Source organism: Parus major, chromosome Z (assembly GCF_001522545.3).
Source record: "Parus major isolate Abel chromosome Z, Parus_major1.1, whole genome shotgun sequence".
In the NCBI taxonomy this organism is placed as follows: Eukaryota; Metazoa; Chordata; class Aves; order Passeriformes; family Paridae; genus Parus; species Parus major.
Genome location: NC_031799.1, coordinates 59,578,643 through 59,592,676, shown reverse-complemented (window position 1 = coordinate 59,592,676; position 14,034 = coordinate 59,578,643). Strand labels below are relative to the sequence as shown.

At 38.2% G+C, this 14,034-nt stretch overlaps 1 long non-coding RNA gene across 1 annotated transcript; it reads right to left on the bottom strand.

The window, feature by feature from the left end:
- Positions 1–4,519: 4,519 nt before the first annotated feature.
- On the bottom strand, positions 4,520–12,788 carry LOC117245636. The gene is made up of 2 exons (XR_004500550.1): positions 12,596–12,788; positions 4,520–4,949 (listed from the first exon to the last, which is right to left on the bottom strand). It is a non-coding gene; the product is annotated as an uncharacterized LOC117245636 (long non-coding RNA).
- Between the last annotated feature and the right edge of the window lie 1,246 nt (positions 12,789–14,034).

Sequence of the window (14,034 nt, the reverse complement as noted above, 5' to 3'; positions counted from 1 at the left end):
AAGAAAAAGGAAATTGTCTATGTTTAATGGTGTGGTTATTTACAAGCTGCGCTAGGTGCATTAATGCACAAATAAAAGACACCCCCTCTGCCAAGAAGAATTTGTGATCCAATTTTATATCTCCCACATGCAAAAAAAAAAAAGGTGGAACAGGGCTAGAAGAAAAGACTTTACAACACCAAACTTATGCAATGTATTTGAACCATTCATATTTCCTGTTATCTCACCTACAAATTTCTTGTTTCTCTTGCCTGGATACTTTTCTCATTTACATGATGCAGCCATGTGGCAAAGAAAAATTGACTGATAGAACTTGAATTGGATGGGATTTGTGTTTTCTGAAAAAGGGAGTCTTTGTCTTGCAGAACTATGGAATACTTTGGCAGCCATGAGGGAGGTGGGGTGAAATGGGTGGGACACACAACACCCAAAGAAACTTCAAAGGACCCAAAGATGAAAAAATTAAGGGAAATTAGAAATAGAAGTTAAGCAAGCACATCTGATAGGTAGGTCCAAGCAAAACTGTGCAGAGACTTTTAAAAAATACACTTAATAGCCAGAAGAATAACTGGAAGATGTCATGACATGGAAAGGTCAGTAAAAGGATAGACTTGATGAAGTGGAAGAAAGCGTGGAGAACAGAAATGGGGGGGTGGGGGCGAGTATCCTGTGGAGAAAATGACTGTACCCAAGTAATGTTTTGATCACAATGGCAGTGGTAGGTGGATTTACAAATGGACTCACCAAGGAAAAATCAGAAACATTTCAACTCCTCCAAGACTGACAAAAATCCATAGCAAATTGTCACTGATGTCATCCTTAGGAATAAAAAGGCCATGGTAATTTTATCTTTTTAGATACTCATTTTTAACACAGTAAATTTCCTCTTGAACCTGTTTGTGAATACAAAAGAAAGAAAGAGAAGAATGAAACCAGGAAAAAGCAGGACTCTCTAGGTAGCTATTACTCTGAGAGGCTGTATGAATTTGCCATTTTCTGGAATGTTTATAAATTCTGAACATGCAGAGCAGACTGCTCCTGTTTCCACACTTAATGAGCTTGCTTTTTGACCTCTGTATGACCTTGCTTAAGTACTTTTTTCTTAAAGAAATATGTCTGGATGCTTACTTTTAGTAAGTTTAGTGGAAAAGAATCATGTAATTTCTTGGCTCATGAGAATTCAGAGCTGTAAGGTTATTTGCAACTCTTTGTCTTAGGCTTACTGTTTTACCTTTGGGCAAGATAGAGTTTCCCTTTGTCTCTGAAACCCTGTTTTCAAAAGGGAACAGATCCTCTAGTAAAGTTGTTGGTGAAACAAAAACCACTAGATACCTTGAAATACCAGCATTTAAAATGCTTCAGAAGTGCTTAACTGTGGCACAAATATAAATTTTACTTGACAACAAAGGGATAAGAGCAGGATGGGTTGAGGAGTGAAGATTAAAAGAATTTGCTCAGCTAAAGACAAAAAGAAAAATTTGTTAATTCATGTACACATTTTGCAATTTGCATTGACATTTATATTTTCTCTACCTCTCATGTATTGAAATCTCTTGCTTGTCCTATAATCAAAGCATTCCTTGGTCTCTCTGTAGAGTGTCTTGGTCTTTCTTCTGCTTTCCACATGTATGTCAAGTGTTAGCAAAACCATCACAGGCTCTAGAAAACATCCAGACTCTTTTCCCATCTCACAGTACAATTTGTTGAAAAATAACAGAAAATAGTTTAAAAACAGCAGAAACAAGACAAGCTACAAAAGAAGGGTAATTAAAGTAGGTACAGAGAGGAAGCAGGGGTACACTGGTGGCTGGACAAGAGTGCTGGGTCTTGTTCTGGGGTTTCCAGTATGGGAAGGAAATGGTCATTTTGAACAGAGTCCAACAAATGCCCACTGAGATAAATAAGGAAATGGAGCATTTCTCCTGTGAGGAAAGGCTGAGGAAACTGTGGCTGTTAGGAGGTTCAGGGGAATTTTACCCATGAGTACTGGTATCTGAAGGGAGGGTGTGATGCAGATGCAGCCAGGCTCTGTTCAGTGGTACCCAGTGAAAAGCCCAAAGGCCATGGGCAAACCCTGAAACACATAAGGCTCCAGGTGGTTATCAAGACACACTTTCTCACTCTGAGAGTGACCAAACACTGTCACTGGCTGCTTGGAGAGCTTATGAAGTCTCTATTCTTGGAAAGATTCAAAAGCCTCCTGAACATGATCCTGACAATAATCTTTAGATTGCTTCTTTCAGCAGGGGACTTTGACCAGATGACCTAAAGTGGTCCCTTCCAACCTCAACCAACACAGAACTCAGTGATTAAGGAAACTAGGAGGAAATTTGGAGGTCAAATGAAACTTAAAACACTAACAGAACCCCTACAGAAGATGTACAATTTGTGAAGTCCATAGATTTTGTGTAAGGAGACAAAGCAAATGTTTGGACTAAGATTAGGAGACCTCAAAAGGGTCAGATATAGAAATCTTATATGATTCCATCAGTTCTTCAACAAAAACAAAACTAAACAAAAAAAAAAAAAAAAACCAAAACAAAAAAACCAACCACCAACCAGCCAGCCAACAAACCAAAAAAGTTGAAATAAATACAAAGAAGATATAAAGTGTAGCTATCAGACTCTCAAATATTCTCATACAGTTAAAATTAGTAGGGTATCAAATGAAGTGGAAAATGACTGTAGCTAAGTGTGATTACTGCTCATAGCAAACAGGATTTTAAATTGATAAACATGAATATATTACTCCACTGTACATTGTGCAATAATGAGGAATGTTGATGTTACACATGCATCAGATTTCAGATCATGGTGTAACAGAACAATTCTTAGCAATGCATAGCAATGTGCAGAAGCCCAGAAGACCTCCACTGAAGAAGTCGTCCAATGGGAAATCCCCCAAATTATTCCATCCAAAGTGCTTATTCTAAAAGGTATTGTGAAAGCTGAACTTGCAGAAAGAAAAAAAAGATCAAATGAGTAGCTACACAATAGAACTTTTTCTTCCTCATCTCCTCCTCTTATAGAAAGAGAAGAAATGCTTTCTGATTCTCAGAGAACTGCTTCCCTGTGTTTTCAGTATGAAGAGGCCAAATCTTGTCCATTCACTGCTATTCCAGGGTGGTAAGGGAGTTTCTTAGAGTGGGGCACACCCACAGTACCAGGAAGAGAAATACTGTCAGTTTTCAAGATGTGAAGGAAAACCTCCAGTACCACATAGCATGAAAGCTCCTCATCTATTTTCCATACTTGGTGCCATCATTTGGCCCCAGTCCTGCAAGCAGCAGGAAGCTTGATGGTCTTAGCTACACCTTAGCACAATATTAGCCTCAATTTTTGTGAATCTGAAGGCAAGAGAGGCATCCACTTTGGAGCTTTGAACTCATTCATATAATTTAGTCCCTTCCAAAATTTCATTTTCAAGAAGTGCGAAAAATTAACACCTAAAATAGTAATCAGGGATGTCTCGGTTTTTAATCCAAAAAGTCCAATCTAGTATCCAAGGTCACTAGTCTGAAGCTTCTATGTGACATGTGCTATAACTAAATATATGTACTAGTTTTCATCTATTTGTGTTGCAAGCCAATTGAATTTGGAAGTGATTTGCATCTGCGTACTTACATAATTTGACAACTTTGTCCATTCTCAACTAGCTTATTTTTAACTTGCTTCAGCAATTCAGAAATGGTAAATAGTTACTGCTTACACTGCATTAGTGTGCAGTCTACTGCATTCAACTTTGCAAATAGGACTGAGCCACCATTGGAGACTCCACACTGTGAGTTCTTTGCTCCAAAGAAGTTTAAACATGAAAGGATGAACAGAAATGAAACAGCAGCACTAAGCAGTGACTAGCTTTATTCATCATATTCATGTCCTCTCTGTTAGACTCATAATGCCTCTCAAGTGTTGAACATTTTTTTCCCTTAACTTTTGCATTTAACTTTCCTCAGCTCATTTTGTGCAATTTCTTTTTAACTTTTAAAAATATCATTTGACAAATTTTGAGGATCTAAACATTTTTCCAACAGACACGTTTGTTAAATTAATTTCTAATTCAAAATGTCATACTTTTGCACTTCATGCATTCAAAATGTCATATACAAGTGCCGTGGCAGCAGACTATGGAAATCTTGGCTTGTGGAGGGAAGATGGGAAGGAATATAGTAACAGATGCTCACACATATTTATAGACTATTGTACATAGAGACAGACACACAGCAGGTAAGGCTAGGACAGAAAGGGATGCAGTTCTTCTCTAGAGCCCCTGCATGATCATGTAGAGCTGCTAAAATACTGCTGGTTACAATATGACTTTAAGCTTATTTTCCAGTATGGCTGGAAATTTCCAGTTTTAGTCAGACAGTCTGTGCCTTCCTAATACCAGGTCTGCTGTCTCCTAATGTCACAGCTAACCCTGCTGCAAAGAGTCCTGCAACGCTGTGCTGTTAACAGCAGATCTGCTGCAGGGTGAGCAGAGGGGGTCAGGGAAGCAGCATGAAACAACACCTACTACTTACGGAGCTCAAAGCCATTTATTTGGCTTGTTCCAGCCTCTTCAGTAGCTCAGTGGTCCAAAATAGCCAAAAAAGTGTTCTAATACTTATGCACTTGGCAGTCCTGGAAGTATTTGCAGTATTTGTCTTTTACTCCTCTCCATGCTCCTCCTTTTCCAGACTGGAAAGCCAAACTTCCACAGGAATAGTCTCTGGTTGTTGATGGCAAGTGGCAATGACCATGAAGTAGCTCAAAGACTGATCTGAAATTGCTTCAGTTGCCAGCTTCTTCAGGTAGGGCCTCTAGAGTCTTCAGAGTGTTTAGACACTTTGCTAGTGCTGATTTTTGATTTAGCCAGTCACAGGTGCCCACCAGAAACTGCATTAAGATTTTATCCCTGGGACTGTGCAAAGCAAATAGATTCAGGTGACGTGAAGACAACCACAACCCTGAAATTCAAAGAGTAGATTTATTCCATCTTGTTGGCTGGAGGATTATGAAAACCAAGTGGAGACACTTGCACTGCTAAGTTAGTTTTATCAGGGACAAAAAAGGACAAGGCCAGAGCCCTGCATATCCAAGAGCCTGGAGCATGCACAAATCTTCACCAGGCTGTGTTCTACAATCTCAGAACACTCTTATCTCCCTTCCCCACCTACAAAAAAGGCCCCAGCCTGTGGGGAAGGCTTTTATGTCTTTAACAACATCTTGTTATCTACTCTGAGAAAAGTCCATTTATTTTTCAGCAGACAGAAAACATCTCAAAGCAAACACAAGCACTGAATTTTCTCACACTGAGTATTTTCTAACATCTCCCATGTGCAGGGTTGGTCTTTAAAAGAAAACAGTTCTAAAAACAACTCATTTTTCTCTCTCCTTGCCAATCTTTAGTTTTTCAACTCTCACAGGAATAATTCTTAACAAAAATGGTGTATGTATTAAAATACTTAGGAAGCTATTGTTTATGTGGTTGCAGTAACCTTCATTAAGATGTTTGGCTTTAAATATTCCGTCTGAAAGAGAACCGTAACATTTTTAGTACTCACAATCTAACTGAGGACTTCAGAAAATCTATTCTAGAGACAAAGTACCTGTAAACTTTTATTTTTCCATATTGTCAGAACAGTATTGCAAATTTTCTCCCTAGAAACTGGGGTTTTTAAACCAAAAAAAGTCAACAATCCAGGAACCGAGGTTCCTTCTCAGTCCATTTCATCACAGCCTTGAGTGAAAATACAATTTAGCACCCTTCCCCTTAAATACAACTTCATGGTGGCAGAGAACAATAATGCGGACAGACAAAAAGTGACAACCTTTCTCACCTTGGGGCACTGCAAGACTGTATTTCACAAGATACAAAAAGATAAGAGAAAAGGTCATTTTTTGCTGGCCTTTTTTTCTTTTTTTTTTTTAATGTTTCTAGTCCTGAAATTCATCTGCAAAGCAAGAGAGTCTTACAAAAAAAAAAAAAAAAAAAAAAAGAAAAGAGGTCAAACACAAGAAGGAAAAGGAAAACCTTCTTTTTTTACAAGCTGCTCCCATAATTTTTATTATATTAGATTTTAGATGCTAACTAAACCATTACTTTGGAAAACAAATTGATACTGGATCACTCAATACTAAATAATGTAACATGCTCTAATAAATAGTAGGGCCATCATAGCTGTGATTTCCTCAAGAATACTTATAGCAATTCAAGGTATATTTGGTGGTAAGAGTTCATGGAACAAGCTCAACACCAACAGCAAGCAGGAAAAACAAGCTACAAAGATCACAATTCTTTCTGAAACCTTTAAGATAGTTCTCTAGTATCTATCTTTTTATTATACATGTGTGCACTATAATTCCAATTTTCTATAACATTAAAAGTCAAAACTGTATTATGACAGGCACATAAAAATAAATTGATATAACTTTCCTGGATTCTGGACCTTGTCTGACTCTCACATACTCCCTATCAGTTGTATGCCTGAACTTGTCTCACACACAAAAAAAAGGGACCTGTATAAATTAAAATTGAAGAATTATATTGAAAGAAAACCTCAAGAATAGTATCTAAAAGCCAATGGTTGTTTAAGTCTATCTGTAATTAGGGTGATTTATAATAAATATCCATTCTGTGTACATGTACCTATATATGTGCACCCTTGCACACACACCTCATTTTTGTATGTCCACATCTGCATGCTTTTAGCTGAAAAATCTCACTATCCAATAGAAAATAAAGGATAATCTAAGCTAAAACCCAAGAGGAAGAACTGGACCTCTTGGGGCATTGGATTGTGAAGGCTGAAGAGAACTCTTAGGCACAAACTGATATTCCAGCTATATCTTTGTGAGATCACACACAGGATCTTTTTCCTCTCATCTCACAAAGAGTATAAACCTGAAAATCCTTGGGATATTACAAAGGTTCTTGGCCTGGAATATAATTTTGGAAGTGACTATTGATTACAGAAGCCAAATAGAGATGTAAGATGCCAGCCCAAATGGAGAATACAAATCACTGCTGCTATCACAGGCACAGAAACAAAAGGGAATTTTGGGGTTTGAATGCGGCCCAGTCTCTAACGCAAAGGCACTGAGAATTCTGTGAGGTGATCCCCTTTACCATCAGATTTGTTACCACTTACTTAAATTAATTGGTGATTGTCCAGGTGTTTCAATATTAAAAAAACATGGAAACAAAAATGGAAAGGAAAACAAAGCATGAGAGAGCAATCTCTTGTCTTTTCATACCAAATGCTTCAAGACCAAAGGTATAGGAATAATGTTCAAGAAAGAAAGGGTAGAGGGAGAAAACACAGAATTAAAAAGGATACCTTTGTAGTGAGATGTTTCTGAAGCTTATAGCTAAATCTGCTTCTTGTGGTTTACTGAACTCTGATCATTTTTCTTGAAGGATTAGTGGCAATTATCATTAAGGCTCAAGCGTTTAACTGTGACTGCTGCAATAAATCTTATTAAAATAACTGAAACATACTTTTTTTGCATGTGGCAACCTGTCTCTGAATCACAACCATCTGTACAGAGTTATTGCCTGGTGCACACAGATGGCAGTAAAACAACTATAAAGCTATACCATTCTTTAATCATAACTTCTAACACAACTAAACAAAGTGAAATTTGAGTCAGACCATTAGCATTTGAAAGACTATATGATGACTGTAATTAACAAGTACACTTCAGAATCCCTTTATAAAATGTTTTATTGATTTCTGATTGAAAAATAGTAACAACACTTGCACTGGGCAAGTGTTTCCATCTTTGACAGCTGACTTAGAAAAATCATATGTTAACAATAGAATCTCAGTCTTAAAGTTTTTATACTGTACAGCTCCCTTACAGATTTAAAATGACAGTGAAAGGTAGTAGAATAATTTATTCCTTCTTGCTTAAGGCACAGAATCATGAATGCTTCAGGTCAGTAACTGCAGGGCTACACTAAACCCCTGTCACTCCAAATCAGTTACAAAGTGAGCATCTGTACTCTGCGTAGCCCTCAAGGAGGAAAAAAACCAACAAAAAACCCACAAGAAAAAAAAAACCTCTGCACAATGCGTACAAATGCTGGGGCTCTGAAACTGAACAGCTCCTAAATTAAACCAACAGGCAGCTTCACAAACGTCTCTCTTCTGCATAATACCTGCTACATCCATCCATAACACCTGCTACCATCTATTAGATAAAAGGCACCTGAATATTTCTACTTCAGATGCCTGAACTCATACCGTAATTTTGGTTGGAGGTGATTGGGAATTTATACTAGTGGCTGTTAATCCATTCAAGATCTTTAAAAAGCAATCATTGGACAGGTTTTGAGACTTGTAAGACTATTACCAAAATATGCTCTCCCAAAGAGACATATTAATATTTCTGTCATAAACATGTCTTTGCTTTACCTAATAATGCTTACTTTTTAAATACTTCATCTTCTGTCCACTTCCAAAGAATCTATGGCCACCAAACTTCCTTCAATTTTATTACCCCACTTTTTCCTGAAATAACATGAAGAACAGGGAATCACAAACAAATATGTTTCCATGGCTAAAGTATCATCTGACCTGCATTAACTAATAACACAATGCTTTTACTCATTACAGAAGCAAAACCAAAGGCAAATCTTGTTGTATTTGAAATGAACTAGAAGCTTGCACATGGTCAGTTGCATAGCTCTTGTGGAGAAAGGGAGCTTTTCAAGCCATGGTGACTTGCTGCAAAGCCATTAATATCCCAGAGAGCCTTTTAGCATCCTCTGGTTGGTTCATTGTGAAAAGAGCTCTCAGAGAAATCAAAAAGGAACTGAAGAAGGCAGCAGGTCCCCAGATAAAGGCTGCTTGTACTGTGTTGTGAGATTGTCAAGTACCAGGTGAAATTTAAATTTAGATTTAAAGTACTTGAATAGGCTGTCTTGGTATTTAAATAGATAATTTGGTCTCTTAAAGTATAGATCACCTACAAAAACATTTCATGGAATATACAAAAGAGGTTTCATTAGCAAATTATTCAAAATATCTACAATGTTTCAAACACCTTGTTCTTGTACAGTATTAAACAGGCACATGTTTATCTCAGTCCTTTGTCAGTTCTGAGCACAAATAATAGGAAACAGATGTGGTGAATGTATATGTATCTTGTGAAGCATAATAGCAATTCCTTGATGGGCTTTGGGTAAGCATTTGCCCTCCCTGGGGCATATTTGAACTGTTTGCGATTCTTTGCTGCCAGCTACACAGCTTGCTACCTGTCAGGAACTGGAATTGGCAGAAAACAGCTGGTAGAAATCAATGGATGTGCCAGTTCTGGTTCATCCAGCAGAGATACTGTGGAACAGTGCCGCAATTCTGCTTGGAATTGGGCAGCACAAACAGGTTTTATTTGCTGATAGCTTCAGTACCTTCTCAGTTAGGGAATATTCAGGTTCAGATGATGTTAAGTGATTAGCAAGTTTTAAAACCTGAAATTCACATAGCAAATAACAGAAGAAATCAGATGTAAACTGGGAAAAAGCCAGTTGCTCTATAAGTTACACCACAAATCCCATTGTGAGTCTGTGTCAGAAATGTCAGCATTGCTGTTGGATGTGTCTATCCTGGGAACATGACAGAAGAGCTCAGGGAGACTGTAGAGCTTTAAGGATTGCAGTCTTCAAATGCAAGAACAATCTAACTTAATATTCTGTAAAAAGGTAGGAAAATAAGTAGCCCAGTCTGCCTTGGAAGATAACTCATGATAGAGCTCCAGAGCAAGAGTGGAAGGATGATGCAGGGACTGGCTACAACAAAATTTGGAAGCAGTTCCTGGGCATGGTATTAGGATACTATAGGGGAAAACCCCAGCTTAACTGGACATTTGCAAGGAATTTCAAAAGCAAAATGAGCTTTTGCTTTACATCAAAGTCTGAACAAAGAAAAGGTAGAGACATGTTTGAAGAATGTGGGTGATTCCCAAGAGCAGACACAGATGAGGATGAGTTACTCCATACCTTCTTTGCCACAGTTATCCCCATCAACTTCTCCCAGACCTCCATGCCTAGGGACTAAGGCCAGGGGATGAGCATCAAGTCAGATCAGAGATTACCAGAGACAGCTTTATCCATAGAAATCCACCAGTATAGACAAAAAGCATTCAAGAAATAGTGGTAAGTGGCTGATGTTCTTGCAAGACCAACCTCCACGACCTCTGAAAGATGATGGTGATCAGGGAAGATACCTGACAGTGGGAAATCAGCAAACATCACAGCCACCTTCAAAAAAAGACCAAAGGGGGCATTTTTTGAACATGAGGTTGGACTAATAACATCTTAAGATCCTTTCCAAGCTGAATGATCCCATGAACTTTTAATAAAGTAACACATGGCAACAAATGTAAAAAAGAAAAAAAAATAGGACTGAAACACCTTTACAATATATCTAAATAGATAAATTAAATGGAATAGATAGATAGATAACTGTTTAGATAAAAAATATGGGTACATATAACCCTCTCTGTCACATTTTATACCTACAAATTGGTTTAGCATCACAGAGTTAGCTTTAAAAATAAAGGGAAAAATACCTGGAGAGAGAGGGGAGATCAATTTTAAAATACTTCTTGTTACATCATCCCCTATCAGATGTACAGACACTGCATAAGCTCCCTACTTATGTACTCTAGAGCTGAAAATTTCATTTTCAAAACAACATCTGCACATTGAAGGAGGAAAACAAAAATAACCCCTACATTAAAAAAATAGGAAGATTAGATCAGATTGGAATTAAATGTATTTTAATAATTTTATCACAGAAGTTTGCTTGGCCAGGCCAAGAAAAAACTAGAAAGAAATTAGGTACAAAAAGAGGACCTAGAGACACCACACCTCAGTTTGGAAGCTAAGCAGAAGGCCATGTTAATAACTTCCAAGTGTGAAATGAAGGCTGCCTTTCAGAACTAAACAGGGCAAGCTGACCTGATGCTGGCAGGGTGGGTTGACCCTGAGCAGACTCCAGGTGTCCATCATCCCCCTTCTCAACAGGACAGGAGAGAGAAAGTGTAACAAAAGACTCAAAGGTAAAGACAAGGAGGAATCACTCACCAATTACCATCGTGGGCAAAGCAGACTTGACTTTGAGAAATTAATTTAATATACTATAATCAAACAGAGCAGGATAATGAGAAATAAACACAAATCTTAAAATACCTTCCCCCACCCCACCCCTCCCTTCTTCTTGGGCTCAACTTTATGTCTCTGCCTTGAGTGGTGTAGTGGAATTGAGAATGGGTGATGTGGTCAGTCCATCACAAGTTTTCTCTGTTGTTCCCTCCTCCTCATGGATTCCTTACTCTCGTCCCCTGCTCTAGGACGGAGTTACTCCCATGGGAGAGCAGAGTTCAGTCCTCCACAAACTACCAACATGAGTCTCTCCCACAGACTGCAATTCTTCATGAGCTGGTCCCTCCCATGCTGCACAGCCCTGAAGGAACAGATTACTCTAGCATGTACCACTTCAGTGGGGTGCAGTCTGTCAGGAACTTGTTTCTCCAGCATGGGTCTCCCCCACAGTCACAAATCCTGCCAGCAGGCCTGCTCCAGTTGTTGTTGCACATTTTTGACCCCTTCTTAAATATATAACCATAGAGATGATACCACCATCACTGATGGATTTGGGCTTGGCCTTGGCCAGCCACATGTCTGTCTTGAAGCTGTCTGGCTTTGCCTCTGTTAGATAGGTGGGAAGTTTCCAGCATGGAAGCCTGGTAACCCCACAGCTACAAAACCTTAAACCATAAACCCAGTACAGCTAGTTACACCAATTTTGAATGACACCAATTTTTCATGGATGCAAATGTGCACAAGCATATGTACATGCACAAGGAAAATAAAATTATGAAGGATAAGAGCTTTTGTAAATAAAACATAGAAATGGAAGAACAGCAATTTACACTCTTACAGAACCTTCTTGTCTTCATTGTCAGCACTATGGAGTCAGCTCTAAGGGATTCTTCTGTTGCCCATGTTAAATGTACAGTACCTGTACATTTCATCATTATCTATGAGGAATGCGGGTTAGATGCAATCTAACTCACACACACACAAATTCACATTACCACCAGCACCCACAGAGAACTCAGAATCTGCCTAGGTAAGACTACTGGTTTTGTAGTGACCTTTATTTAACAATAGTCCGTAGATTTCTGGGAGCTACTCACTTAAAATAGAGCTCTAAGCTTGACTGATTTGGCAGTCATTAATTATTTATTAATTATATTTATTTATAGTATATTGTTTATAAATGGCTATAATTTTATTATATAAATTTGTACTTAATAATCATTTACAGTATTGAAATAAATAATTTTTTGAAGAGAGCATAGCACAAGTGTTGTCACCCAACCATATGTTCAGTAATTTTGTAAAGACCATTGAAAATTGATACCAGGTGAAAGAGAAGTGTGGTCAATTTGCCAATACTTAGTTTATGGTTCACAGGCAGACAAGCAAGTCTCTATTCTTTCATGCATGTTCTTTAATAAAACAAAGCTTTCAAAGCCAACTGACCTGTAAGGAGCTACTTTCAAAATACAATAAAGAAACAACAAAAAACAGTATACAAACCTTGTATAGGTAAAGGCAGGTTTTTTGTATGACTGTTCTCTGGTGAGAGACTTGAGATGAAACCAAAGTGGTACTATTGCCCAGTTATCCCAGATCTAAGGAGAAGGATGTGGGAGAGACAGGCTTGCTGATGGCTCAGAAAATCAGGGTGAAGATGGCCACATGCACAGTAACCCCCGTGCGGAGGGAGAGCATGTGGGCCAGCTGGGGGACAAGATGGGTGTTGAGTAAGAGGCAAACCCTGTGAGGCAGAGTACTGTTTCTTTGTCTTTACTCAGGTGAACTCAGCTGCGATAACTCCCACATTATGGCCCCATAATAGGCTATAGCTGACTCAACTGCACTGATGGAGAAGTCAGCTGTAATGTATCAGAAGGTGTCAGAATCCTGAAATGTCTCATCATCAGCTATTACATCATCCAGTGTAAAACTCTTCACTCCAGGGATGGTACCCAGCTGTTTTCACCTAACCAAAAACCCAATGGACTTTATGTTTCCAGGATTTCTTCTGTCATCCCCAATGAATCAAGAGCATCACTTCTGCCAGCAGACAACTAAATTGCAACAATAGAGTCTTGTTGCAAGATCTGTGGATGATGATATATTTTTACTCCTTCTTTTGTTTCTTTGTTCCTTCTTTCCGATAATATTTTTATGGTTTCATGCTGCTCTATTACTATAGATAATAGTAAACAAAATGGCTACATACCTGCTTCCAATTGCAGCCATATTGTTCTAAAATAAACCCTCCATAAATATATTTACAAACACTCATCAGTTTTGTTTCACTGTAACTCACCCCAAAGGATCTATAACCAAGAACCCTTTCCCTCTGGGGCAGGTAGAATGGTATTTAGAGATCTCTGAAACACTGTCCCAGTTGGAGGACAAACCACAGCAATTTCTAACTCATCACAATGGTCACAACACAACAACAAAATCACAGCTATGACGGTTTAATAGAAAACAGGAATCTCCTTTTTAAAAGAATGTAAGGGATACCAGTAGGGATAACCTGATGAAAAGCAATGGTCTGTGATATACAAGATGTAACAGAACTTAACTACAAGCCTCAAAATCTATGAAGATATAAAAAACTTTTATTTACTTGAAACAAAATATTGATTCAGTACAGAAAAATACCAAGGTTTTCATATAGGTTTTGGTAATGTGAATAACTGAAAATCCAGCAGTATGTGTGATCAGGCTGCTATTCCATGTTTCCATCTGAAATGTACTATATTTAATACTAAAGTGCCTCCCAGTCTCCATGCCAACGCTTCTCTGCTTTCGCATCCTTTGATACTTGTTATTCTACCATGACCTCCACAGTCAGTCCAGCTTAATTATGCTTCTGTCCTTCTATGCCTTCTTTCATCAAGATACTTATCTCCATCTGAAACTATGTATCACATCTTTTTCCCTTCCTCCATTAACAC